Source organism: Camelus bactrianus, chromosome 4, assembly GCF_048773025.1.
Source record: "Camelus bactrianus isolate YW-2024 breed Bactrian camel chromosome 4, ASM4877302v1, whole genome shotgun sequence".
NCBI classification, from domain to species: Eukaryota; Metazoa; Chordata; class Mammalia; order Artiodactyla; family Camelidae; genus Camelus; species Camelus bactrianus.
In genome coordinates this window covers 21,889,586-21,916,908 of record NC_133542.1, presented here as the reverse complement: position 1 = coordinate 21,916,908, position 27,323 = coordinate 21,889,586, and the positions used below count along the sequence as shown (strand labels likewise).

Below are 27,323 nucleotides of genomic sequence, written 5' to 3'. Positions count from 1 at the left end.
AGCCGTAGGCTGGGTGACTGTGGCTGTGAGGCCCGCTGCCCAGCAGTAGGATGCACCACCCTTGCCTGCTAGGCCTGTGGAGCGGAGAGTGGTCAGTGGAACCTGCCTCACCCCTTTACCATATCCGTCCTTCAGATTCACCTAGGGGTCCTCCTAAGGAAAAATACTCTGTCCACCAGGAAGTATTTTCAGACACAAAAAATAATTTTTTATCTAGGTAGGTACACTTCATTGCTGAACCTGAAATTGACATCATTTGCAAATAAAAAGGCATGAATTTATGGTAAAGCTTCTTCAGGCCCTGTATCTCTTTCTAGGCCCCTGTATTCTCTGTGAAGAAGAAAGATGCCAGCATACTAAGGTGTTCTGTTTCTGATAGGCTGTGCTTTCCTCCTCAGGCCCACTAGCTGAGTCATTTGCCTGCTCCTGCAGCACAGGTCTTTGTAGAGCAAAACCCTGGGGTGATGGCAGTTCATCCACATCCAGGAATCTGATGAGTGATAAACAACCTTCCATACACTGAATAATCAGTACCCGGATCAAACCCTGGACAGAGCATCATCATCACCTAAATAGTTAGTATTTGAACACAGTGTTTCTCCAGTTCTGTTCCACAGAGCCCAAATTCTCTAAGACATAAACAGGTGCCCTGCTCTAAGGGGTTCTGAGGTCAAAATATTTAGGGCTATGTTCTATTCTGTGTTCCCCTTCAGTGGTTTCAACTGCTTGTTAGCGTATTAAAGGCTCTGACAGGTCCTCAGATTTCAAAAAAAAAAATCTCTTTGACTCAGATAGATGTAATTAGGTTGGAACTTAACTATGTTTTTCTCAAATGTGTTTGAATTTGACCATGAGCCGTCTTTAGTACAGCAAAATGATTAACATTCTGAGAAACAATGAACTTTGACACCCTGACTTAAGAGTTACTGCTCTAATTTATCCCTCATGAATTGGGGCAGCACAACCTATGGTCTTGTCCAAAGACATGAATTTGTGAAACTAGAGTTGAAATTCATGGACCATGTTCAATCCAGGCAGGTTGTTTGCATGAAGTCCCCCAAGGAGTCAGCCCTTTCCAGCTGGGAGACCTCCAAAACAGGCAAAAATGTTTGTGAATTTCCAGGGTTCACTGGACATTACCACCTGCTTATTCAATATATATATATTTATTTATTTATTTATTTATTTATTTATTTATTTATTTATTTATTTATTTATTTCACTCTGTGTGTCCTAGTAACTGATCATCTGAAGATCAGTAAGGAATTCACCTGCTCAGTCACAACCAAGGCTTCCTGGTGTTCAAATACATGTGTGGTAGACAGAATAATGTTCTCCCTCCCACCCCCAGCAAGATGTCCACATTCTAATCCCTGAAACCTAGGAATATGTTACCTTACCTGGCAAAAGGGACCTTGCAGATGTGGTTAAGGATCTTGAGATGGGGAGATGTTCTGTATTATCTGGGTGTACCCATTTTAATCACAAGGGTCCTTTCAAGAGTGAGACAAGAAGGTCAAAGATAGTAAAAATGTAACAAAAAAAAAGTTAACAAAGATAGGAAATAATGAGGGAAGCAGAGGATGGAATAATACATTTTGAAGAAAGAAGATGGGACTATGAGCCAAGATCTGCATGCAGCCTCTAGACACTTGAAAAGGCAAGAAAAAGCATTCTCCCCTAGAGTTTCCAGAAGGAAAGCAACCCTATCCATACCTTTATTTTAGCTTGATAAGACTTATTTTGGACTTCTGACCTCCAGAACTATAAGTATAATTTTACGTTGTTTGTGGTTATTTGTTACAGCAACAATAGGAAACTAATACAATGCCTTGATCCTATCCTATCTCAAACTGGCCCACACCTGCATAATCAAAGCTAGAGCGCCCACTCTAAAAGGAGAATATTTTGAACTACAAGGGGCTATCTCCTAACATCACATCCTTTCTGCCTACCTCCCGGAAGCTGGGGACCCTATGAGAGTCCTTACCGTATATGGGAGGAAGAGTTATCAGTTGTTATCATGGCTGCCTCAGGGTATAGAGGAACTGCCTCCAAGGGCATGCTCAGACCACCAGAAGCAAGGGCAGTTGAGACAGACTTAGGAGCACAGGTCCAGAACAGGGATTATGAGACACTGTGTTTCATGAGTTTGGTATTATATTCTGCTGTATACCTTCCAGCCAGTACCCTAAACAATTCCCCCATCCTGGAAACCAAAACGCATTTAAAGAGGTAGCTCCATTCCAAGAAGTCACATGACCAAAAAGAGTTCTGGCTATGCATCTTGGACACAACAATCAGAAACAACAGGCAAGAGCATATATGGGAGAGGACTGTTTACAAATATGGGGCCTGAGATTTAGGACCACTCAGAAATAGCCCTGGGAAGCCCAGCATATTGGGACGTCTTGTCCTTTAGAATCTAGCACTCCATAGATAACCTCATGAAAATGATCATTTTTGTGCCCTGAGCAGGATCTTCATTGCATCAGCTAGACTCTTAAAAAAACAAAAAAGATCTTCCACCTCCATGGATTTCCAGGTCACTTCTTTTATTCTTTCTTTTTCTTTGTTGGTTTGGAAGGGAGAGCATTGTTTGCTTTTTCATTTCATCCCTTGGTGGGCATCCTGATTTTAGAAGATATTTTCAAGGGCTTTCATCACAATGCTTGCCTAGCCACCCTTATCTTCCCATAAATTATGGCCAGATGGAGATTATTGACCAGGTCCCAGAGTCATATCTTTCCTGCAGTGACTCCTAAGACAGTGTGATTAATTCCCTCAGAGGAGTGGATATGGTAACCCCTCTCTCCCTTCACAGGGGAGCCTAATGGTTTTAGTCTTCTACTTGGTAGATCTGAGGACACCCAAACCCTGTCCCATCAGAACCAGGATTTTAGCAGATGCATATGGTGTTGGATGGATGGGGAGAGTCAGTCAGTTGTTAGCAGTTCCTCCAACATGTGTGCTCATTTGATCACATCTCATGCAGGCTCTCTAAGAATCCAGATTCTCCTTCCCTGGAGCCTGTGCGATTGCAGTGGGAGATTCTTAGGAAGCTGCTCTGGGCATCTGGATTCCAGCCAGTGAGTTCTCCAGCCCTTGCTCCTTCACTGCCCAGGGCCTCCTCCCATTTGACTTCCTGGGCCTCCATTTCTCTTTCTGTTTAACCTACTCTTGGACTCTGATCTTCTTCAATTTGCAACTTGTGGTTTTGGCTCATCAGCTGATAAGGGGAGAAGCATTTCCTTCTTGTTTCTGGGCTCCCACAAAACTTGGCAGGGATATTCCCTGGCCCCAACTGCCAGGGGAGGAAGATAAGACAGGGGTGACAGTGATGGGGGTTAGGGATATTAGGAACATCATTGAAACTGGAGACCTAACTAGGTGCTGTGGTCTGAGTATATGTGTCCCCTACAAATCCCTATGTTGAAATCCTAGCCTCTAAGGTGGTGGCATTAAGAGGAGAGGCATTTAGGAAGTGATTAGGTCAGGAGGGCAGAACCTTCCTGAATTGGATTAGCACTCCCGTGAAAGAGGCTCTAGAGACATCCCTTGCCCCTCTTCTACCGCGTGAGGACACAACAGGAAGTTGGCAGTCTGCAGCCCAGAGGAGAGCCTTCACCTGGCCATGCTGGTGCCCTCATCCTGGACTCCAGTCTCCAGAACAGTGAGAGATAGCTTTCTGTTGTTTATAAGCTACCCCATCTGAGGCATTTTATCATAGTAGCCCAACAGACTAAGACACTGGGTGAAAAGGAAAAAGCTAGAAATGTGGTTTCACTGGGTAAAAAGCAATAATAACTGAAGCATTCATGAAAATGTTTATCATCTATATTTAATTGCTCTGTAGCATAAAACGATTATGCATATTGGTAAATATGTATTATATTAACATATTGTCACTCCTGATTTCTCCAATTAACCCTCTACAAGCTTACTCAACCTTCGTAATTTATTGCTCATTTGGCATGGTCATATGTTTCCGGCCTAGAAAATTAGTGGGCATATTCCTCGGCCTTGTGAGCTATCAGTTCTGTGCCTTGACATCATGCCCGAAGATGCAGGGCAGAGGTAGTTTGGTGGTTTCTTAGCCCAAGGTTGAGTAAACAGATGTCCCGGAGTTGATTTTCCCCAGAATAATTGCATACAATGAGCACAAATGTTTAATTAATCAGGAATCTTGTGCTTATTATCTTTTCACTGGGTTTCCACTGATAATGACCCAGAGGAAAATTCTTTTCCTTTGTGTGAATGATATTTTATTTAAAGGTTTTCATTTCATCATCTGATTTCCTCCCCTTTTCTAAAGAGGGAGAGAGAAAGGCACTGAATGAATGAATACTTTGCCATCCACAAAAAGCAGGCACACCCAGGCTCACGACTGCGGAGAGGCCGTGACACGGCTGGGTAGAGGGCATTTTCACCACTCAAATCAACCTCAAAACTATGCTGAAGTCAGAATAATTTACTATTTTATATTCAGTTGCTGCAAACTTCCTTCCCCCAAATCAAAGTTGGGAGGAAGAAAAGGGAGTTAAATAAAGGTTTGACACACAGAAAATGGAAAGACAGTTGCGTATGAAATGAGGTTTGAGTTTTCAGGACTGAATGTTGCAGTCCAGGCTGGCTCACTAATGAAGGACCTGCTCCCCTAACCTGGTGCACAGCACAAAACATTAATCAGGACATTGTTTGCATTAAAGGGCTGAGTTTTCCGGTGGGTAATCATCAGGGAAACCCAGTCAAGGGCGAACAAGGACGACGGCCCTGATTAATTAAACATCTGCACCAGGGCTAAAAGCAAGACTTACCCTGTTGGTTGTACAGGAGCTATCGATATTAATGCCACCCATGGAACTGGGAAACATTGTTTGCTAAAATCCACTCTGTACAGAAAGCTTGATGTTCAGGGCATATCAGGTTTTGTCTTTCTATGTTATTTTGGCTTCTTCCTATGTCACTAGATGTAAATGATTCTGGGCAGGGTGATGATGAACATAGCTTATCTCTTCAAGAAGAAAGCAGCCCTTGAACTAGCCTTGAAGCACAGGTCAAAGTTGGAAATGTGGAGATTTGGGGGAAGGCTGTTCTGGGAAGGGCATTCTAGGGAGAGGGACTAGAAGGAGCAAAGGCAGAATACCTAGATCTGTGTAAGAGTGTGTCTTGAAAACTGCAAGATCTGGTCTCATTGGAGCCCAGGGGTACAAAGGTCAGTGGGAACCAATGCTGCAAACTCAGGCTGAATAGCAGTCTGAGGAGTTTAAGGTTCATTCTGAAAGCCATGGGAGCTATTGGAAGTTTCTTGGGTAGGGGCTGGTATGACCAAAATGGTGCTTCCAGAAGACGATACAGAGTAGTGAAGAGGATAGATGACTGGGTAGGAGAGAGAGTGACAGGGGAGGGACCTATTAGGATTGTGCCAAATTACAGATCCAGTTCTAAAAATAAGGATTGTCACAGATACAGCCTAATGCAAGTAAAATACCGGACATCCACAGCTGGCACATACTTAGACTAAAAATTGTTTGTTGTTTATCTGAAATCCAAATGTAACTTGGTGTCCTGGATTTTTTCCCAGCTTTATTGAGATATAATTCACATATAACATTGTGTAATTTTAAGGTATATGACTGTTGATTTGATACATTTATAACAAAATGACTTTACCACCACAGTATTAGCTTCCATCTCCATCTGGTCACATAGTTACCATTTCTTTTTTGTAATGAGAACACTTAAAATCCACTCAGTACCATTCAAGTATATGATACAGTATATTTTATGAATATCTACAATCATCATGCTGTGCATTATATCCCCCAATTTGTTAATCTTATAACTGGAAGTTGATACCCACTGACCAATATTTCCCCATTTCCCCCACTCCTCCAGTCCCTGGTAATCGGTGGCATGTATGTTTATTTGTTAAATCCAACAGTCCTAGCCTCTGTCAGTTACCTGGTATGGCAGCTCTGAGAAGGCACCTCCCAGAGCTCCAAATGCAGGGAGTCACTAGCTGACTGAGGCCTTGGCTACTGCACTCTGAAGCTGCTGCATTTGTGCTGAAGCCATGCTGCCCATGGTCTGCTCCAGTCAATGACTGCGCATGGCAGGGATGCCAAAACACTGGACTCTTCTGATGGGTGACTTTGGCTCCAGGAATTCCTGAACTTGCCTTAGTGCTGCACTGCAGCCCAAGATGACTGTACCCATCTCTCTCTCCTTTTCAAGGGGTCAGACCTGCACTGCAGTCTGACAACTCTCCCAGTCTCTTCTGGCTCCGTGCACATTTCTCATAGTAAAGCTTTGCACATCCAATCCCATCCTGACATCTGCTCCTTGTAGGGTATACTTGTCCTGTTATTAGTCCTGCACTAATATAGCTGGTATCCAAATAGAAGTTGTCAGGAGCTGGCTAGGAAAAGTTCAAGATTCATAGTTGTGGAACAGGAACCAGTGAAGATTATAAGGCAACATGTAGCAAAGGAGAGGTGAGAGAGGACTTGGAGGGGGCAGAACTTTCTGGTTTGGGGTCATTTTACTTAGTCATTAATGAAGTCTGCACATCAAAAGTCATGCACGGTGCATTTTACGATGCCCATGTTCATGCCTGCAGATCCCATTTTAGATCTTATGTGCTATTCAGGCACCTGTGATGCTGATGATCAGTCCTGGTTGAAGAACCTTGTTTTAAAGGCCTTAGATCAAGGGTGGTGAATAGATTCTGTTTCCAAGATAACTGATAAACTGGTAGTGACCATGGAGTGATATGCGGGCAAGAGCTGTGCAGCCGTGTCTGGGCTCAAGGGGAAGAGCTCTGGGATTGATTAGCATGGTCTGTTATGGTTGAGGGAGTCAGGGTAGCAAGATGAGTGCTATGCCTTTGTCAGCCCTGCACACGTTGGTGGACTGTTACAGGCAACATCCTATGCCTGAAAGGGGGCTATTGCTGTCATCTGGGAAAAAAGCAAGAGGGCCTGAAATCGAGTTAAGGCAGCCAGGGTTGGAGAGGAAAAGATAGGAAGGTAGATATGAGATTTATGGAGCCAGAATGAGAAAGACCTGGGAAGCAAGTTGGTTTACAAAGTAAAGGCGCAGGCTGAATCAGATAAGAAGTGACTGGAGTGTGTGTGCGTGTGCGTGTGCATGTGTGTGTGTGTGCGCGCGCGCTTAATCAGACAATATGCTTCTTCCAGCTGGGACTGGGACTGGTAATTTGAGTCACTCCAGGTACCTCATAGTAGTCGGGGTCATAATGCCATCATCGTCATCAGTATGACTTTCTACAGCCATTGTACTTATCTGTGTTTTTATATGGATGGAATGTTTGGTTGAATAGACCCATTCAGTTCAGTTTATTCAATTGCGTTCTTTCAAGTGCACAAATTCATATTTCGTTATATACATGGTTTTAAAAATGTGTGTATGTATACAGTAATTTCATCTGTTCTGAAGTCACTTCGAAAAAAAAAACAAAACCCTGATTTTAGAGTCCACTGTAGACGTGTATTATTCAGTTTCTCTTTACTGGAAAGAGAATGTGTTTTGAAAGTGAATTTAGATTAAGAATATGAGCAACACTTGATATTCGAGAGCAGCATTTTGCATGGTTAAGGGCAAAAGAACAACTGTCTGGCCCTGCCTTACACCAGGCGGCCCCAGCTTGGTCAGCATGTGCCCACAGGGAGGGAAGAGGGTGATAGAGGCTCTGGGTTCATCACCACAGAATTCAGAGGACTGACTCACTTCCCTTCTATGGTATGTGGTGGTGGCTCACCACACTGGTCAGGTCCTCGCCTCTCCTGCCATCCCTGTTCCATGTGATCGCGTCCTCAGGTGCCAGCTCCTGGCTTTCCATCTTGGGGACGCACACATATTTTTCAGGAGGGTGGAGGGAAAACCAACATGAGAATTAATGGACTTCAAAGCAGGGAAGGAATAAAAGCACTGGAAACTTCTGCCCATGATTCAACTTTCAGGGGCACAAGAGTACACTAGAGATGAGGTTGAGAAACAAATCTAGTTTTGAGGCCAGAACCTTGAATTTAAGAGATCATTTAGAGAACTCGCCTAATGCAACATGGCTAGGAAAGGAGTTGTTGAATTCTGCCCACATTCTCTCTCTCTCTCTCCTTCTCTTAATGGTGGTGGCAGCTTAGCTTTAAAATAGATTTTAAGTTTAAGAGAAGTCATTTAAAAATAAGTTCTTCAGCCTGCATTTATAAAAATAATTTCTCCCAACTGAGCACAAACACATGTTTCACATATGCGGTCATTCTGTCGTACAACATGCTACTTCTGAATCCCACACAGAAGTAAATTACTAATCTAATTTTCAGTAGCATGTGAAGTTTCTAGTGAAAAGAAAATTCAATATTTCACACTAGAAAAACTCTTTAAAATGTTCAGGACAAATCTAATAATAGGTGTTAGGTCATACAGACAGAAATCAGCATACACACTTTTCATTATGTACGTCGGCAGAAATCTAGCCTAGCTCAAGTCAGTGTTTATTGTGATGTGCTAAATTACTTGAATCTGTTACACCTTGATTTCTCCCTTAAAAACTCAAGTTGTTCATTGCCAGAGAGCTGCTCTTTCAACTGGATCTGTACAAGGCTTTAGGGAAATAGGACGGCCAGTTAAGTTAATCACAGGTGTGAATTCCGTATAGGCCCCCAGAGGATGGTCTATAGAATGTGTTTCCCAGCTGCAAGAGGTACCCTGAATTCTAATATGTAACCACTTCCTGAGGGGCGGGTACAATCCCTGGCTGCCAAACAGGGCCATTTTTGTAGAGGCTCAATTAGGAGAAACATGTTTAGGTGGAATAGATACCATGGACGATGATCATGCCCTCAATCCCCGGGTTGGGTGAGGATGTGGCAGTGCACAGGGCTCAGCTGTAGAGGCTGCCCAGAGACCTGGGCGGGGACTGAACTTGCCCTTCGTCAGTTCCCGCTGCTCACTCTCCAGCAGGGGGAACTTGGCCAAAGCCCCTCGGTTCGCAAAATGTCGCCAAACAGGCCCCCAGAGAAACATTATCAAAGGCCTTTTTGTCTCAGAATACACCAGTGCCGAGGAAGGGAATGTTACGTGTGGCATGCATGGATGGGCTTTCAACCCACCCAAGTCCAAACCTCATTTTCTCTCTGGGAGAGAGGAAGGTGGCAGGAAAGGGAGCCAAAAGGCCGGGATGTTGCCAGCCCTCCTCTGGAATGAGCACGTTGGCAGAGGAATGGGGCAGAGGAATGAATTTTAGAAATGTGGTGGTGAACGAGACACTGAGATTTATTTTAAAATGAAAGATTTATGAAAATAGACCGGTACCAAAGGAAAAAGAGACTTGAGAGTTGAAAGAGATCTGGTTTGCGAGCTGGGGTGACGTGGAATGGGAGAGAGTGATGTGGCAGACAGGGGAAGGCAAGAGGCTGAGAGGAGAGTCCCTGGAGGGTGCAGTGGAGGGTGCACAGGCTGCCAGCTTGGAGGGTGGCGTCTCATTCCCCCCGCCTCGTTAGTTCCTGGAAGCTGGTAATTGCTTTCTTCATCTGTGCAAGGAAGGGGATACTGAGACACACTGTTGCAAGGCGTGGAAGTCCACACTGGCTCCAAGAAGCAGACAGGGAATCTACTGTAAGGATGGATAGCAGCTCCAAGAACCTGAGGAGGGAATGAGGATCAGGGCAGCTGCTGGGATGTGGTAAAACAGGGACCGATGGACAGGCTCTTTAGGGTCTGGATCCCAGCTTTAAGTAGCTCTGAAAGTTTTCTGTCCAGGGGCCAACCTGCCCTGACCCACATTCCCAGAAGGGCAGTTCCAGTTGGTCTAGTGTGGGTCACGTTCTCAGCCATTGGCCAGAGGAGGGCACCCAAACCATCGGCATCAGCAGAGAGGTTCTCCAGGACAAAACTGAGGTGCTGTTAGTAGAGCAAGAGGGAACTGGAGCTGGACAATCAAGAACACAAGTGCCCACCTGCTGCACGGGCTAGGACAAAGCCCACAAATGATCTTGGGTACCATGGCATCGTGGAATAGAAGAGGTTAGTATGCCTCTGACATTGTTACCTCATTTATTTCTCACAAAGACCCTGAGAGAGGTGAAACCAGGTGAGGACTCAGGAAGTGTCCTGCGACTTACAACACCCTGGGCTGACATCTAGTCGGGGCTCCCCAGCAAGGGTGCCTTCTGGTTCTCAGTGGTGCCCACGTAGGGAGCTCTAGAGAGGAGCAGGGTGCAATGGTTATTTCCCACCCAGAAGCTGCCCAGAGTTCTGAATGCTCGTCTATGCAAAATAGAGTCTTTTCACCTGAGCTGCTTAGTATAAATTTGAAGTCTGAGTGCTTATCTTATATCATAAATATTTGCAGGAATGCTGGTAGAGGAGGGAGCTGCCACCCAGCAGCGTTTCTGGAAAGAATTCCCTGGGGGGAGGAGGGTGAGATATGCCAGGCCCAGGCACCCGCTCTGGGCCACGGCAGAGTGCCTCGTTTCTGCAGGGACATGCTTGGTTCCAGTTGTTATGCCGCTGGGTTCCCACCGCCGGCCCGTCTACGAACCCCTGCTACGATGAGATGCAAAGATTTAACGGTTTCAAGAGGAAGGCTACCTAATTTGACACACATTTGACACACACATTTGACACATTCCCCGCATTCCTGTGCTGGAATAACGCCACCTGTAAGCTGGTGAGATGGTGTTTTCCATGGGTGGTAACCCAGGAAGCTGCCCTTTTCACCCTAGTCTGGGAAGGGAGGTCTCACACATTTTTTCCACAGTAATTTGATTTCATCTGAGAACAACTGCAGGAGCTTCTGTTGGGAATACTGCCCTAGGTTCAGTGTTGAGGTCATTATTGGTATTAGATCTTCCAGGTCTGTGACAGAGTTAAGTTTACTGAATTCATCCAGGAAGACTGTCATGAGTTCTGTGCTTCAGAACGGGCAGGGGGCGAGCATGTCACCGTCGTGATGAAGATTACCCCTAGTCTGGGGGACAGGTGGTTTGAGTGTTTTGAAAAGCCAAAACAGCCTGCAACTTTAACTAACAAAGCTTCCCTGGATCCTGGGTTGGCGCTACAATCATCTTTTTTCTTGCTGTGGGTTTTAATCGTCAGAGTTTTTATATGTGGGGTCCTCCATTCAGTTTCAGAGTTCTGACGGACCAAAGGTTAGCTTGGGGAATGAGGTCTAACCTCCCTCCTCCCCCAAGCCAACCTTAATAAAACCACAATTTGAGGAGAAGCATAGCATACTTGGTACACAAATATAGTTTCAAATCAAGTCTGAGAGCCCCATCTTTCAACCATGTGGCCACCCCTAAGACTTTCTCTAAAGAAATTTTGGAGACTCCATTAGTAGACTGAATCTAAGAAGTATTACACTTAGAAAAAATCCTGGATAAGGCAGCATTCTGTAAGGAGAACTGCTTTCTTAGCTCCCCAGCTTTGACTGCAGCGCTCATTTAATCCAAATATCTATTTATAAGAGCATTTGGAGAGATCCTTTAACTTGGGTGTTCAAAACAAAAACTAAAAAGAACATATTAAGAAGGAACCCACAGGATGATTTGAGCTACATATATTTTAATACATAATTAACATGGGTATTGTTATATGCAGAAATACTATCCCAGTGTGTCCCTTTAAACATTTCTCAGTTCCTTCCCCTTAAGTCCCTTATGCAGGTGTGTGTAAGAGAACTGCCTTTGGTTTTGGTGGGGTGTGCTTTATCTTAATGTAATACCCAAGTTCACAGTGACCCCTCTGCGGGAAGGGTCTGTGTGGCCTGTGATGGTGCTCTTATTTATGAACTGAAGAATATTCTCCATGTTGGCATATGTTCTAATTCAAAATCTACTCCAAATTCTGAGCCTCTAAAGATGTAACTTTCCTCCAGCATTCTTTGCTCACTGCCTGCCTTGATTTACTTATTTCTCTAGGAAAGATTTCTCTTTCTCTTGGCATGGCCTTGTAGCTTTCTGTCTCTCTTTGAATACTTTCTGCCTGCTACCTCTGTGCACTGCATTATCTCCTCACTGAAGGGCGAAGGAAATGTTTGATATTTTATTCCAACAAATATTGAATATCTACCATGTCAGGCATTGGGCTAGGTGCTGTATGGAAGAGCAACTTCCAAATTTAATCTGAGTTGAAAACAGATTCCACTGCGCTGCAGAACGTGCTCACCTTGATCTTTCCTGAGAGGCACTATCAGTGCCCACTCTGGTTACAATAGCTCAGATTCTCACACTTAACAATGTTATGCCCCCCATGGAGGCTACACAATCAATGACAGCAGAGCTTACACAAGAGAAGTTTTGGAGAAACGTTATTGGTTACAGAGATGCTAATTATTTCCTTCAATGATTATTTCCTACTTTCCTCTAGGTGTTCGTGCTAGGGAAGTTCTCTCTCCAAACACAGCCCCAAAGGGAGTTCCTTAAGTGCTATGAGACCTTGTCTACAGCCGATTGCATTGGGTATGGATGCCTGACCCAAGATGAGCCAGCCACATTTAAACCAAAGACATAGAGACCACATTCGTTGTCTTGGAAACTTGAACTAGAAAGGCAAGTAGTCGTGAATGCTGACACCTGCACTGTGTGGCCTCCACGATGGGCCAAACACAGGCATTGGTGCAAGCTGTCAGCACAGGAAGACAAGGGGACTCCTCTGTCTTAACCAGAGATCTGAGTACAAAGAAATGTCTCTCAGTTATGAATCAAGAATTCTGAATCAAGAACCTATGCCTTCCTTGAGTTTGAGTTTTGAATTTATGCTGAATTTGTGGTCTAAGAATATTTGAGATGAGCTAGTAACAAGAATATGTGATTCTAGACCATGATGCCGCACAACTGTGAACCAAATGCAGAAATCTCTACTGACTTACCCTCAGTGGAGGCCACACACACGGGATTCCCATAAAGAAGGCAACACTGGAGACAAGCTTACCCTCCAAAATTACAAAACGTGTTAGCAAACGATCCCCTGATGGTGAACCAACAGATAGAACACACTTAGGATCAGATTGCCAGTAACTTCAGATAGCAGATCTGTTGTTTCAGGACTGTAAGTGTGTTTAAAATGATTAGAGACATAAAATAAGGAATTGGAAACTTAATAAATGTGCAAGGTTCCATGTAAAAAGAAAATACAGGTTTGAAAAAGAAAAATTCTAGAAGCAATAACTACAGTCATTAATTAGAATAGATTAGATATGGCTAAAGAGAAAATTAATATGCTGGAAGAGACATCTGATTCCAATTCAGAATAGATCACAAAGACATAAACGTATGAGAGTAATTAAAGATATGGGTGATAAAATGAGAAATAATAAGAATCTCAAGAAAGTAGAGAATGAGGAAAAAAATATTCAAAGACAAAAAAGGCTGAGGATTTTCTATAATGGTTAAAAGATAAGGATCACAAGATTCAGAAAGCTACAGCAAGCCATGAGCTGAATAAATAAGAGCAAATCCAAACCTTGAGTCCACTATCATGAAAATGCAGAACACCAAAGCCAAAGAGTTCTCAAAGCAACTGCAGAGAGAAGGCATATTTCCTTTGTAGGAAATTGATTAGATAGGCAACAGGTTCTCAACAGCAACAACAGAAACCAAAAGTCAATAAGATAATATATCCAAAATGCTAAGAGAAAATAACTGTCACTTCTTCATCCACTTAAATTATTATTAAACAACAGAGATGAAATTATTTGTTTTTAATTATCAAAGACTCTCATGAAGAAGCTCCTAAAGAATTTATTTCAAGTAGAAGAAAACTGAACCAGAAGAGAATGAATGAAATCCAAGAAGGGATACTAAATTTAGACAAGTATCATCTGTGGAAAATAACAATAATATTGACAAAAAATATATATTGACAAATTTTAAGGGTACCAAATAAAGTGGAACTGAAGTATTGAACAACAATATGTAAAAAGAATGGGAGATGTTTGGATCTCTGAAGATTGGGAGGTAAGTAGAGATGCTGACTTATTTTATACTTTTTAAAGGCAAGTATGTGTGATAAAAATGTAAAGATCACATCTAACGTGGTTGTATGTGTATACAAGCATAAAAATGAGATGAATAACTACCAAAGCAGTACAATAGGAAAAGAGGGGAAAGGAAACTTGATCAATCCATTAAAAGGCAGGAAAAAAGAAAAGCAAAGATTATATATAGCAAAGTAAATGTAAAACCCCAAATAAGATTGCAGAAATAAATCCTAAATAAATGTAAATAGACTAAATGTGTCAATTAAAACACAGAGATTGTTGACTTGGATGAAAAAAAAATCTGTGGTTTATAAGAGATTCATCTAAACTATAAGGGCAGAGGAAAAAAACAAAGGCAAAGAATGGGGAAAGAGCTATCAGGCCAAAAAAGGAAGTTAATAGAATTACCAGAATTTTATCAGACTTTAGGGCAAACTTCATGATTAGGGATAAAGATTGTTATAAAAATAGAACAATTCTAATATCTACCCAGTAGCCTCAAATAAAAGGCAAAAACGGAATTCCCAGTACGAACTGTCAAACATACAATCATAACGAGAGGAGATGTTTTAACACATCTCTTTAGATAGGTAAAAAAAAAAAATTTTTTAAATTAGCAAGGAAGATTTGAATAAATCAATTTCGGAATGATAGTGGCAATTATCTACATAGTGCTTCTGATTCCCGCTCAAAAAGGCTTAGGGTCCTTCTTTCTGAAATTCATTTGGGAAGGTGAACTTTCCTCAGGACACTCTTTTATGGGGGGGGGGTAGGAATCTGGATTTTCTGACCTTTAACCTGTGCAAGACAGGACTCCCTTGCATAGATGAGGCCCTTTCCAGCCTTGCCTCAGGGAGGGGGTGATTTTTGGCACATGAATACTGCTGACCGTTATGCTAACTTGGCAATGATTTTTTTCCTTCTGCTTTTTAAATGAGTGCAAGCTAGTATGTCCTCAAGATTCTTTGCACACAGCTGAGGCAGCAGAAAGTCACACGCGTTAGTTAAAGTGCAGGCTAAACTGCTGTCACAAAGACACTGAAGAATAAATACTGCGGCTCACATGAGATTGTTCATTTCTCTCAGCAGCCCAGATGTAGGCGGCAGCGCGGAGCAGGTAGACGGCGCTGCTCCTTAGGTCGTCCAGCTTCCTTCTATTTTCTTGTCCTCGCCCTCATTCCCATCTCTGCGTTGCAGCCCACGGGCAGGGCCCGCGGCCCCAGAGTTCGCGCGCACCGCTGCCGCGGGCGGGCCTCGCGCGGGAGCCCGGTCACGTGACCGCCCGGGCCGCGTGGGAGCTTGGGAAACCTTGTCGCTAGCTGGGCCGCCATCTTCTTTGCTCCGCAATAACTGTGTACGTGTGTCTTGGGGAGTCAGCCTATTCCTAGAAGGAGGAAGACCAGACTGGACTGCAGGAAAAAATGAGCAGTGTCAGCCACACCGTAAGACTATTTCTAATCATAGCCCCACTCATTTCATTACCCGGGAGGGACATGGAGCCTCTCAGAACCTCAGTTTTACCGTCTAGAAAACTGCATCTCACACAGTTATTAATAGCCATTAAGATGACGAGAGTGAAAGTCAGGGCTCCCAGGGCTCTCTGTGGGTCTCTGGCCCTGTAGTCCGTCCTCTGCCCACAGCAGAGGCCCCGCGAGGCCACGGGCACTGCGTGTGGGGACGGGTGTCACAGTCGACCAGCCCCTGCCTCTGCTCTTCCTGGAGTTCTTTCTTCTCTTCTCTGAGCCCCTGTCTCCCTCCCCCACCTCCCCAATGGGAGGATTCTGCAGATTGATGGACTATCACCTAGAAGGTGGGGGCAGACCCCAGATCCCTGTGTTCTTGAAGGAAAGAATTAATGAGCCCCTCAGAGTTGTCTCTGGGCTGGCCCTCATCTCGGTGCTTGCTCTGCTGCGGCTGGGACGGCCCAGTGCGGAGAGAAAGGCAGGGGACTACAAAGCGTTGGTTGTGCTGCCCTGTGCGTGACCGGTCAGGTTTTGTTTGCCATCCTTTGTGCCCAGTGGTGCTGGTCACACGCTGAGTTCCTCCCAGAAATCTGATTGTTTGCAGTTGTAAAGTGCGGGAGCTTGGATCTGTCCGAGCAGAGGGTTAAATCATGGAGTGTTTTACAAGGGCAGCTATAGGGAATGTCTTGTTTTCTCCTTATATGGCTATTTTTCTCAGTCCAGAATCCCAGGGTGTATTTTACGTGGTTGAAATACACAAATGGAGTCATAGTCCTAGCCAAACATGCTATGTGGCTTTAAAATTAACAAACCTCTCTCTACTTCTGAACCCCAAACACATTCCCGTGCACGGTTTCCGTTGAGACGGTGGAAAGATACTCCTTCCTTTTTAGCCAAAAATATTTAACGGGGTGGATTTCTACAATTCCATCGCTTTATGCATGAGAAATATTTCTTTTGATCAGACTAGTTTGCAAGCATGTGGGTCAAATTTAAGCATCAAGTTTTTAATGAGTGGCTACTCTGTGTGAAGTGCTACATTAGTTCGCTCTGGGATAGACAGGCAGGGCGGGGCACCAAACGTTAAAATATGAAAAGGAATGATGTTTAATGATGTTCAAGATGACACTGGGAGAAGCATCAGAAGGCAGCACATGGTGAGGAAGAGGATGAGCTTGCCACAGGTGCTTAGGGGAAGGAGAATTCTGTTCAGGCTGGCGTGGTGAGGACAGGTTTTGTAGATGGAAGTGGAGGTTTGAACTAGATGGATTTGGTTATGTCAAGGGGCTTGGGGGAGGCATTCTGGGTTGGGGGAGGTCTGAAGGAAAATGCAGAGGAAGGAAAATGAAAGGGTTTTTAAAAGAAGAGCAAATAATCCAGAGCGGCTCCAGCAAATGGTTCATGTAGGAAAAAAAGGAACTTCAAGTGGGAAAGGCAGATTGAGGCTGGAAGTGGATTGGAAAGTCGGGTTGAGGAGCTGGAATTTTTACTGCATGGTAAAGAGGAGGCATGGGAGGCTCTTGGGATTTGTTTTGATCTGAACCAGTCTGGGTACCAGGATTCTCAATTTATGCCTCCGAAACTTTTGTTTGTTTTTGTTTCTTTTTGGCCACCTCAGCGAAAATGACTTAATCTCGAAAATTAAGGTTGGATTAATTAAATATGATTCATAGGTATTAAAAATAAGACTCCTTATTGAAATTTCCTTATTGGTGATTTCACAAATGAGAAATGCTAAGTTTATTACTGAGTAAAATTCTTGGCCACACCTTTTGGACCACAAACTGTGAACTCAGGTTTTGCAGGGAAAAATTGTTGACCAACTTTCATTCTTTGTGGGCAGAGGAGGAAATTGTGGAGGAAAAAAACCAGCATTGGATTCATATTCAGAAACACCACATTTTGAGCAAATTTGGCTGAAAATTTGCATTTCAGGGCTATTTTGGAGACAAAATCTGGCATGGGAATTATGCCCCCAAAAGGCCACTTTCTGAGTCTCATTTGATCATCAGTTGAGTTTTCTTCCAGAGATAGAGCTGGGATTATGGTGTCTACTGTAAGTGTGAAGAAACTGTCAAAAAGTTGTAATGACTTTCCCAGACTCACATGGCTAGTTAGTTCATGGTGGAGGAAGAGTCTTAGGAGCACCGAGGGGTGCAAGCAGTGTCCTTGGAATAGTGAGTCAGCAGTGCACAGGCTCCAGGGTAGCAGCGGTGTGGGTATGTAGTCAGGGAGGCAACCCAGTTGGCCAGAGAGGCTGACCCAGCCAGGCGGGTGGGAGATGATTACAAGATGACTCAGGGTGAGACAAAAAAGAGACAACATGAGGATTCTGGTCTGAGGGAAGAGTGACACAATCAACTCAAACGACAGCCCCCATAGGCCAGGTGGCATGGCACTGACAGAGAATGGCTCCCAGGCAGGGCCAGCCCCAGGAAAGATGCTGAGGGGTTGAAGGCAACTGACTCTCAGGGACCTTGGGCAAGTCACTTGATTTTTCTGAGCCTCAACTTCTCCTGTACAAAATGAAGTGAATTATAAACCCAAGGGCAAGGTGTCAGGAGGATTAGATGAGAATATGGGGGCAAAGCATCTGGCTCATTCCCTGGGAGATGGCTGTTTTCATTACAGATATTTTGAACGTGTGCCATTAAGAACTATCAAGCTGGTGAGCTAGAAGTCGTATGGAGATGTGCAGTTTATCTAGGGATGAGGATGGTGTTGGGGTTTACATCTAAGAACAAAAGAGAGGCTCGAAGGGACAGAAGCTCTTTTTTTGTTATCGTTTCTAATAGATCATTGAAGATGATCAGGCAGAAGAAACACACACATGCATGCACACACAAACACGCACACACGAATTGGGTAAAATTGAGTGGTTGCCTCCTGTTGAAGACATGTTGTAAGTGAGCAAAGTGGACCATGGCAAAGGCTTGCACTGGGGTTTATCAAGCAGTATTTGATGATGCTGTTTTTCAGTTTTGAATCCTTTTTCTAAAATATTTAGTGCTTGCAAGGGGGAGTGCCAGGCTTCCAGGTGACTTGCACAGGTATTAGGTAGGCATTAAGTCAGGGAAGTGTGATAATCCCAGGTCATCTCTCACACAAGATCAGCATTGAAATGCCTGAAGTCATAAGATGGTGAAGCCAGAGAAGTTGGGGAGAAAAATCAGGATATAGATGTGTTCTATATAATTGTTCATTGTCAAAATAGCTATTATTTGCAAATGTTTATTGCATAATCCATTGCGTAGTACAGCTGATTCTTGGCCTCTGGAGAGCAAAACCATTATTATATATTGCCACATGGTTATTAGTGCCATCAGTGTACCCTTTTTCATTTACATCTTGGATGATTCTGCTGTTTATTTGTTATGACTGTCTGATTCATGTTGGTAGGCTGCATTATCAACAGTTGTTTAGGATGTTGAAGAGCAGTAGATGCATTGGTTAGCAAGACCGTAGAATCATGAGGATGAGTACTGACGTATGTAGGACCCGGCCAGTTACAAAGATGATAACAGATTTAATAAAATTATTTTTAATTGCCCTGTTTTCTTGAGCTCTTTAGGAATCACATTCTTGCTAACTTTTTCCTTCATGAATTTTTGAACCAAGTTTCTAATAAGGATTTGATGTTAGAAATTCCCACCACGTTATTTGTTTTGCATTGTTCTTTTAAACACGTGTTAAGGGGACACAGCACAAAGAGGACCACGTTTACTTGGGCCACTTCAAAAATGGAATCCTTTTGAGGAGAGACTAGCAGATACAGTGGAAGAGGGAATCTTTGGATGTTCAATGTGGCTTTGTTCCTTACTTCTCCCTTCTTGGATCTTTTTCCTCAGTAGAACCTAAGCTATCTATCCGTCTCTTGTGGTGCATTTGAAAGACATTTCAAGAAGCCAAAATACTGAATCTTAATACAAGGGCTGTTCTACAAGTTCCGCATTACGAAGAGTCAAAGTCTTGCTTGAGTTTCAAAGAACAATGCGATGTCCCGGCATCACTCAGATGTGTCCATCTTAGTTACACTCACCCTTGCTTTCAGAGCTGGGGTGCACAGCTAGCGTTGGTGAGCCCAGCTGCGGAGAGAGCACTCCCTGCTCCCCAGGGAAAACGGTGTCATTTATTCTGAGAATGTGCAGAAACAGCATTTGATTGGGAAGAGGCCTTAGGTCATTTGTCTCCCACTTTTAAGATGATGAGATCGATGTGTCTCCCCAGTGGGCTGTCTCCCTTCTATTCGGCAACAATACACTACTTCTTTTCAAAGAGAAATATGCTTCCAATAAGGGGGAAGGGAGGCAGGGGGTGGTAGCAAAGGGGATCAAGCAACTTTCATTGAAGGATTCATTTTTGATTTAAATATTTTGTTCTAATCTCCAACTTCCTTTTTAACTTGGCAGAATGACCAAAAGAAAAACAATGTCCCTCCCTAGCCCAGTTTACAGCCTGCCAGAGCAGAGGATCCGGTTACTTCTTCCAAATTGTATACGTTGGGTTGCACGATATATTAGTTTTTTTTTTCTTTTAAATCTATTGCTCATGCACATAGAGTTTTCTTTTAATGGCATGTCAAAATGGAGTTTGGTGAAAAACCACAGGAGGAAAAAAAAATGAAAAATATAGATTGAGTTTAACCAGCTATTTAATACTTTTTTTTTTTGTTGTTCTTTGAATATGTTGTGGAAGGAATTCTCTGCAAGTGATACATCCTGTAACTGTAGGCAGATGTAATCCCCTGGCCGTGACACCAGCAAAGATTTCCCTTCACATTGGAGACATTTGCAGCCATCTTGTTCCCTCCCACAAAGAGGAAATGCACTGGGAGGAGACGTTCTGGGCCCAGTGCACTCCCTGTAATGTTCCACAGTTGTGTTTCCAATTCCCAGGGCACCCCGTGAACTGGCCTTGAAAGGAAAGGAAACCCAGGGGATTGCAACCTGGGGTTAGAATCTGGGGAGCACCACAGGCCACTTTTTCTCCTTAGAACCCCATTCTCTTTCCTGTTGCCAATTTGCCCTACTCATTGCTTTGAGTATCCTTCAGACTCACCTCAACCAAGACACACACGGGAGTGGACTCTGCCTACATCCAGTCTCTGCTCTTTTCAGTGCTCTCTCGAGTGTGTCCTAAGAGGTCGCCATTTGTTTTCTATTCATTTGGTCTTTTTTCTTTTCTCTGTAAAGATGTTAAAAACATATTTTTCCTTATGGTGGAGAGTGGTTTTTTTCAGTAGGGGAGAGGAGATAGATTCCACCTGCTTAACAAAACCAGAAACAGCTCAAGGCCTTTCCTGTTTGGGAACCCTCAGAAGCACATGTTAAGATGGTAATTTCGGTGGAAATGGCTCATTAGGAGAGGATCCTAGGAGATCTCAGTAAAGCAGCAGAGGAGAGGCAGAAAGGAAGGAGGTCACTGAAGGGGCCTCATCAAGCTAGTGGCCACTGTGAGCAATGGAGTCTTAATCCTGCAGGGAAGATTTCTCAACCTCGGCACTATTGACATTTTGAACCACAAATATGTTGCTATGGGAGCTGTCCTGGGAAATTTTAGGAGGTTTAGCAGCATTCCCGGCCTCTACCCACTAGATACCAGTAGTAACCCTCCCCTCTACCAGGCATGACAATCCAAAATGTCTCCAGGCAGTGTCAAATACCCACCAGGTTGGGGCACAGGCCCCTGGTTTAGAACTACGGGAGCCCTGGGGAACCCCAGGCAAGGTGCCGGGGAGGCTGTTGGAAGTCCAGCTGAAATGGCAAAGCCCAGGGGACGTGCCAGGGAGGGCACTGGAGGATCTGCTGCACTCTTCTCCTGGAGGCGAGGGGTGAGCTGACCTCCAGCATCTCCTAGATTTGCCTCCTCTTCCCTACCTCCTGCCACTGCTTCAGTGCAGGTGGCCTTTATTATTCATCCATCCAACATCATGATAGCTGCATGCTGACCTCCCTGTCTCCAAAAAGGGCAAATATGACCATAATATATTTTATTTGAAATTTAAAAAGCTCCCACCACTTTCTACTTTCCAGACGGACTCCAACAGTTCATTTATAGTTTATCCAGGCGTACCAAACCCTTTGTTACCTGAGGAGGGAGGATATCAGAGTATTTAGATTCACTACTCCCTGGATTCAAATCCTGGCACTTCAGGTAAATTACATGTCCTCTCTCAACCTCAGTTTCCTCATGTCAAATGGGGATCAACAATACCTGTGTAAGTAATCCATAAAAAGCACTTTTATCAGAACCTGGCCCCTATTAAGAGATCAATAAATGTTCTCCATCATTATTATTGCCTGACTTCCAAGGTTGTCATGAAAGGGAGGTAAGGAGACACTTGTGGAAGAGCTCTGCCCACCACACATTGCCTGATTACTGCATCCTGTTCCTTACCTGTGACATAGAATCCTTGGCCCTGGGCTGGGTAGGGAGTGGGGATTCAGAAGGATTAGCATTCTGCCAGCATTGGCACATCAATCAGGAGGCAAGGCCCCCAGTGGAAAAGGGCACGTGGAGGGTGCCTGGGTGAGGAAGTCTGTACTGCATCCAGCAATGAACTCTTATGATTTGGGCAAAGCACCAGTTGACTCATCAAATTTTGACACTGGGCTGAACTTGAGCTGCCTCCTGTCTAAAAATCCATCACTCTGTCCTGTGAACCTTCTGGGGACCACAATTAAGGGGCCTAGAGTGGGCGCAGGACACACTGCCTGATGAACTGAACTGGTGGAGACCGTGTGGAGCCCTTATTGTACACAGATGGCACTCTGCATCATAGCTGGGCTGGCCAGAGCAGGTGCAGACTGAAGGGCAGGCCTGGGCCCTCCAGGAGTCCTCATATGCTGCTCCATGCCCCCGCCAGACCTCTCTAGGAGAGAGCTGGCCAGGGAGGAAGGATAGGAGGTCCCCTTGGAAGGGCCTTAGAGAGTGAGCTGGGGGCACTGGGCAGTGAATGCCACATTCCAGCAAATAAGTGGTTACCTCAAGTCCTGATACCTCAGTGACAGTGACGGTCCCTCCTGCTTATTTATGGGTCTCCTTCTGACAGTTCTCCATTAGAGGTTCGGATCACAGATTTGGGGTGAAGTTCTTATGGTTCCAGCCTGAGTTCTGCCACTGACTAGGTAATGTGACCTTAGGTAAGTGGCTTTACCTTTCTAGGCCTCAGTTTTCCCATCTGTAAAGTGGAGGTAATAATCATATCCACCTAAAGGAGATGCTCTGAGGATTTAAGTAACGTATGTAAGGTACTCAGAACAATGCCTGGCATGTGTTAAGTGCCATGGGTGGGAGTACTAGCAATGGTTTCAAAGAGGCATTTAGGCTACAAGGCCAGACTGAGGGACGGAAGTGCTGGATTCTGGTTTCATCTGTGTCTCTGATTATCCACATCACCTAGCCCCTCTCACCTCAGTTTCCTTATCTACAAATAGTTTTGGGACAATGTATGTCTGCAGCCAGCAGGCCCCAGGCCTCCATTTGTTACCTGTCCCAGGAGGGTCCTGGGCTATCCTCTTTCTCCTTGCCCTCCACACTTTCCTTTTTCCTCAGGGGCCTGAACAGGCTTGCTCTGGTTTCCCATCTCTAGGGAACTGTCTCTCAGGGTTCTACTGATCAGGCCCTGCTTGACCTTTGGGGCCCTTTAGTGATAACAGCTCTCTGCAGGTACCACTTACCTCATCCTTTGCTGTTTTTTCCGAAACCCAGCGCACACTATGGTTACCCAGCTTGACTGTGCCATGACAGATCTGAAATCCAACCCCAGCAATTCAAACCCAGAGTTCTCAACCACTTACACTATCCTCATCGTCTTGGGGTATAAATGGTATCATATCTCTTTCATCTTCTAACTAAACCTGACTTGAGTTCCCTCCATCTTGGAGTGGTGGAAAGCCGCATGTCCTGTCGGGGCCTCTGCATCCCTCTAAGTGGCCCGTCTCTGTCTAAAGGAGCCAGCGGACGGAGGTAGAGAGGCTCCAAGGAGGCCACCCTTGGTCCCAGTCCCAATTTCCTTCTGCGGTTTCTCTAGCACGTGGCCAGGGGGCTCTCACTGGGGAAGCTGGCCTTGCATGGTCTTAGCATCCTTGTTCGCTGTTGCCATGAGCTGTTTCTTGTCACTGAATGAGTAACAGCACTTTCAGGTTAAACGCATTGCTGGCTTATGCATTTGCTGCCTCATTTTATGCTCACAAAATTTTTATGAGGTACGAACTCTTCTTCCCATCAGAAGTGAGGAAACAAGCCTGAAGAGGGTAACTAACTGACCTGCCCTGTATACATTAGAGCTTCCCAATTTTTAAAATGAAATGTCTGTTTTTCAAACCTAATTTCTGGCATTAAAATATTCTTGAGAGCCAACTGTGGGCCTCCCTACCCAGGGGCCAGCTTGTCTGTAGACCCTGCCCTCTGCTTGATAGGCTGAATTTGTCCTATTTTTATCACTTTCTCTTACTTCCTCTCTGTTCACTCCACAAACCCTCTTCCTTAACTCTCCTTTCCCCGAGTTACACTTTGAGAGATTGTTAAAATCCAGAGTGAGTGAACACGTCTCATTAAAACCCTTTTTCTTTTCAAACAGACCGTGAGCCTTTCCAGATTCCCTCCTCCCATCACCTCTCTTGCCATTCAGCTCATTTAAGCCCACTGCTGACTTCCGTTCTTCCCGAATATTCCTCCCCGGCCAAGAATATTCTATGCACACATTGTTGCTGGAACGGTAACATTTGCAAAGCCTTAACATTCTGAGTCTCATAACCACAGGAATAATTTTTCTCAGAGTTGTAGCTGGACAAATCCTCACTGATGGGTGTAAGTTCTGAAGATCATAGAATTTCAGAGCTGGGCGGCCTCTCGGAGATCTCCAGGCAGGTCTGCTTCAGATAGATGGGGAACCTGAGGTTGTAGAACTAAGGATAACTGCCCAAAGTCACCCACCAACCGAGCCTGGATCAGAGCCCAGGCCTGCTGAGCCTCAGAGCGGGGAATGGGGATGAGTAAGGGCTCCCATCTCAGCTCCACCACTGACGCTGTGCCCTACGGCGAGTTACTACACCCACCCGAGTCTCAGTTTCCTGTCCTCGTAGACTTGTCTTGAGGATGTAAATAACTCAGCAGGATGCAAGGCTCAGATACAGATCAAGGAATGACTGCCTCTCTTCTCTCTCCCTCGCGCTCCTTTGCCTCTCCGAAAAGCAATCTGCCGGTCAGCCTGCCTCTTGAGTGTGGTCTCTCACCATCAACGGTGACAGCAGCTGCTATTTGTTATGAAGGCTGAATCCCCAAATTCTGCACTGTTTGGCCAGAGAGAGCTCCTGATGTGAATCTGGCACCTGCTGCAGGCTTCATGATGCTGGCTGCCTCCCCATGGCTGCACTTCTTCATTTTATGAGCTTTTTAGAGTGATGAGTTTCAAGGCACAGTTTCAGAGAGTTATTCTTATTCCACCAGAAGATTTTTTGGATCCACAGATGAGTGTAAATCTAGACATCCCTTCCCTGGGCATGTTTCCTCTCAGTTGTCATTGATGCATTCATTTCTTGCCCCTGTTAGCACTCATCTTAGTTCCAGGGCTGAGCTGGCCTTTGTCAAAGGGGAGGGGGTTGGCGTTGATCCCCAGCACCTGAAGCCTGGCCTGATGATGCCCTCTCCTGCCTCCTGCAACATACCTGCCTTTTTCTGCTGTTTTTCAAAGTGTGCTCGTGAGGCGTTCACATCTTTGGAGGGGTGTGGTTCTTCTCTGAAGCCACACTCTGAACCCTGGGTCCTGCCTGGATATTGGAGGTTGGTCCTGTTACAGCTTCAATGAGACAACAGCCAGACCATGGCTGGAAAGGACAAAGGGCTCGCTGGTAACCCACTGTCCTGCCAGCCAGAGAAAGAAAGCAAAAGGGACAGACACCAAGGGGCTGCTGGTTCTGGGGTCTATTAGAGATGGTGATGGTGGGAAAGGCCTTCCTAGGAGGTGACATTTGAACAAAAGCCTGAGTGCAGGAGGGAGGGGGCCAGGTGGCGCCCCCCAGGCAGACAGAGCAGACAGTGTGAAAGCCCAGATCAGGGAGAGCAAGGAGCCATGTGAAGTGAGGAGAGTGAGGAGGGTGGGGAGGTGAGGGTGGATCAGGGCGGTCTCCTGGGTCCTGGTAAGAAACAGCTTTGTTCTGTGTGAGATGGGGAACCACGGGAGGTTTTGAACAGGGCAAAACAAAATCTGACTTTAGTTTTAGAAGGATCTCTAGTTCAGAGCTTCTCAGTGGTGGGCTCTCGGCACTTGGGGAGAAAGAATGCTTAGCTGTGAGGAACCATCCTAAGCATTTAGGATACTTATCCCCAGGGGCTAACGGCGATAAGCATTGTGGTGACAGCCCCAAATGCTTCTGTGTTTCCAAACACCCCAGGAATGGTGAGGTGGGTGGAACCACCTTGGTGGAGAAGTAATGTGGAGAGGAGGCCCTGAGGGGCATGTGTGGACGCGGAGAGACCTGTCAGGAGGGCAGCAGCTTGGTCAGGGCAGCAGAGGTTGGGGAGGTAGAACTCATGGGATTTAATGATGAACTAAGTGTTAGAGAAGATGAGAGCAAGGAGGACTACAGGGTTTTGAAAATTTGTTCATTTGTTTGTTCATTTGTTGGGGAGAATGGGGTAAAACTACATTTTTATTTTGAGATGCCTGTAGAAGATGTTCAGGGGGTCTATGAGACTGAGGTTCCAAAAGAGGTCAAGAGGCTGAGAGAAACTTGGGGGTCTTTGTGGTGGTTAAAGCCCTGCGGCTGGCTGAGACCATCCAGGGGAGAATGTCATTAGGGTGAGGTCCAAAGGCAGAGCCTGGGGCCCTGGATGCTCAGAGTTCAGGACATGGAGGGAATCCTGCACAGGGGATGGAGAAGGAGCAGCCAGTGCAGAAGGAGAAGAACCAGCAGAGTGAGGCTTCTGGAAGCTTGTTGGAAAGTGTGCCAGGCGCTGTGTGGGGCCCTTTCAGGTAAATCACCTCCTCAGTCCTGGGAGGCTCACGGTGTATTGCAGAAAGAATGCTCTGCGAGAGCATAATCCTTCTGCCTTAGCTTTTGGCAAGTGAAACGTGTAATTTTGTAATGATTATCCTCATTCTGCAGCATGTTGCCCTTACTTAGCATCTGCTGAGCACAGCCTTCAAGTCGTGGGAGATGGGTGTTCTGAGGCGTGATGGTGCCTGTGCGCCTCCCCCACTTTCAGGAGCTCAGGAGGAAAGAGGAAGCCCCTGCTGGTTCAGGTGGATTATTCCTGGATATCAGTCAGCTGTTCCTGGATTTTGTGTATGTTCCAAGTAAAGTACAATTAGTTAGGAACTACCATAGAGTAAAGCAATTTCTCTGGCCCCCTTTAAGCTAGCAAATGGTGTCAAGTTTTAAAATGTACTTTTATTTTAAAAAATTTCAAGCATGTGCCCTCTCTGTGCCTAACAATAGGGTAATGACACTGCTACTTGATGAAATATTCTGTAGCCATTGAAAATGTTTCTGAGAAGTAGAAAATGACATGGAAGAATGTTTATATTTTAACTTTAAAAAGGCAGACTGTAGCATCATATATTCAGTAGATCACAACCATGTAATGTCATCAAAACAAAAGAAGCAGATGTGCAGAAAAAGGAAAACTTGGTAAAGAATCTGCCAAAATATTAACAGTGATTTTCATTGGATGGTAAGAAAATAAGAAATAGATTTCTCTTCTTTATGATTTTATGTATTTTCCAAATTTTTGTAATGAGTATACAGGCATACCTCATTTATTGCACTTTGCAGATATTGTGGTTTTTACAGATTGAAGGTTTATGGCAATCCTTCATTGTTACATGATGGTTAGCATTTTTTAACAATAAA

General features: G+C 44.8%; 1 protein-coding gene across 13 annotated transcripts in view; it reads left to right on the top strand.

The window, feature by feature from the left end:
• The window catches only part of CCDC171 (coiled-coil domain containing 171), a 388,533-nt gene that overhangs the window by 308,877 nt on the left and 52,333 nt on the right, over positions 1 to 27,323 (top strand). For 12 of the 13 annotated variants that reach the window (XM_074361538.1, XM_074361540.1, XM_074361545.1 and 9 more), the window contains one exon: positions 12,394 to 13,982. The exons of the other annotated variant lie outside the window; for it this stretch is intronic. The gene's annotated coding sequence lies outside the window, so the exon portion shown is untranslated. The remainder of the gene's footprint in view (positions 1 to 12,393; positions 13,983 to 27,323) is intronic. 13 annotated transcript variants of the gene reach the window in all.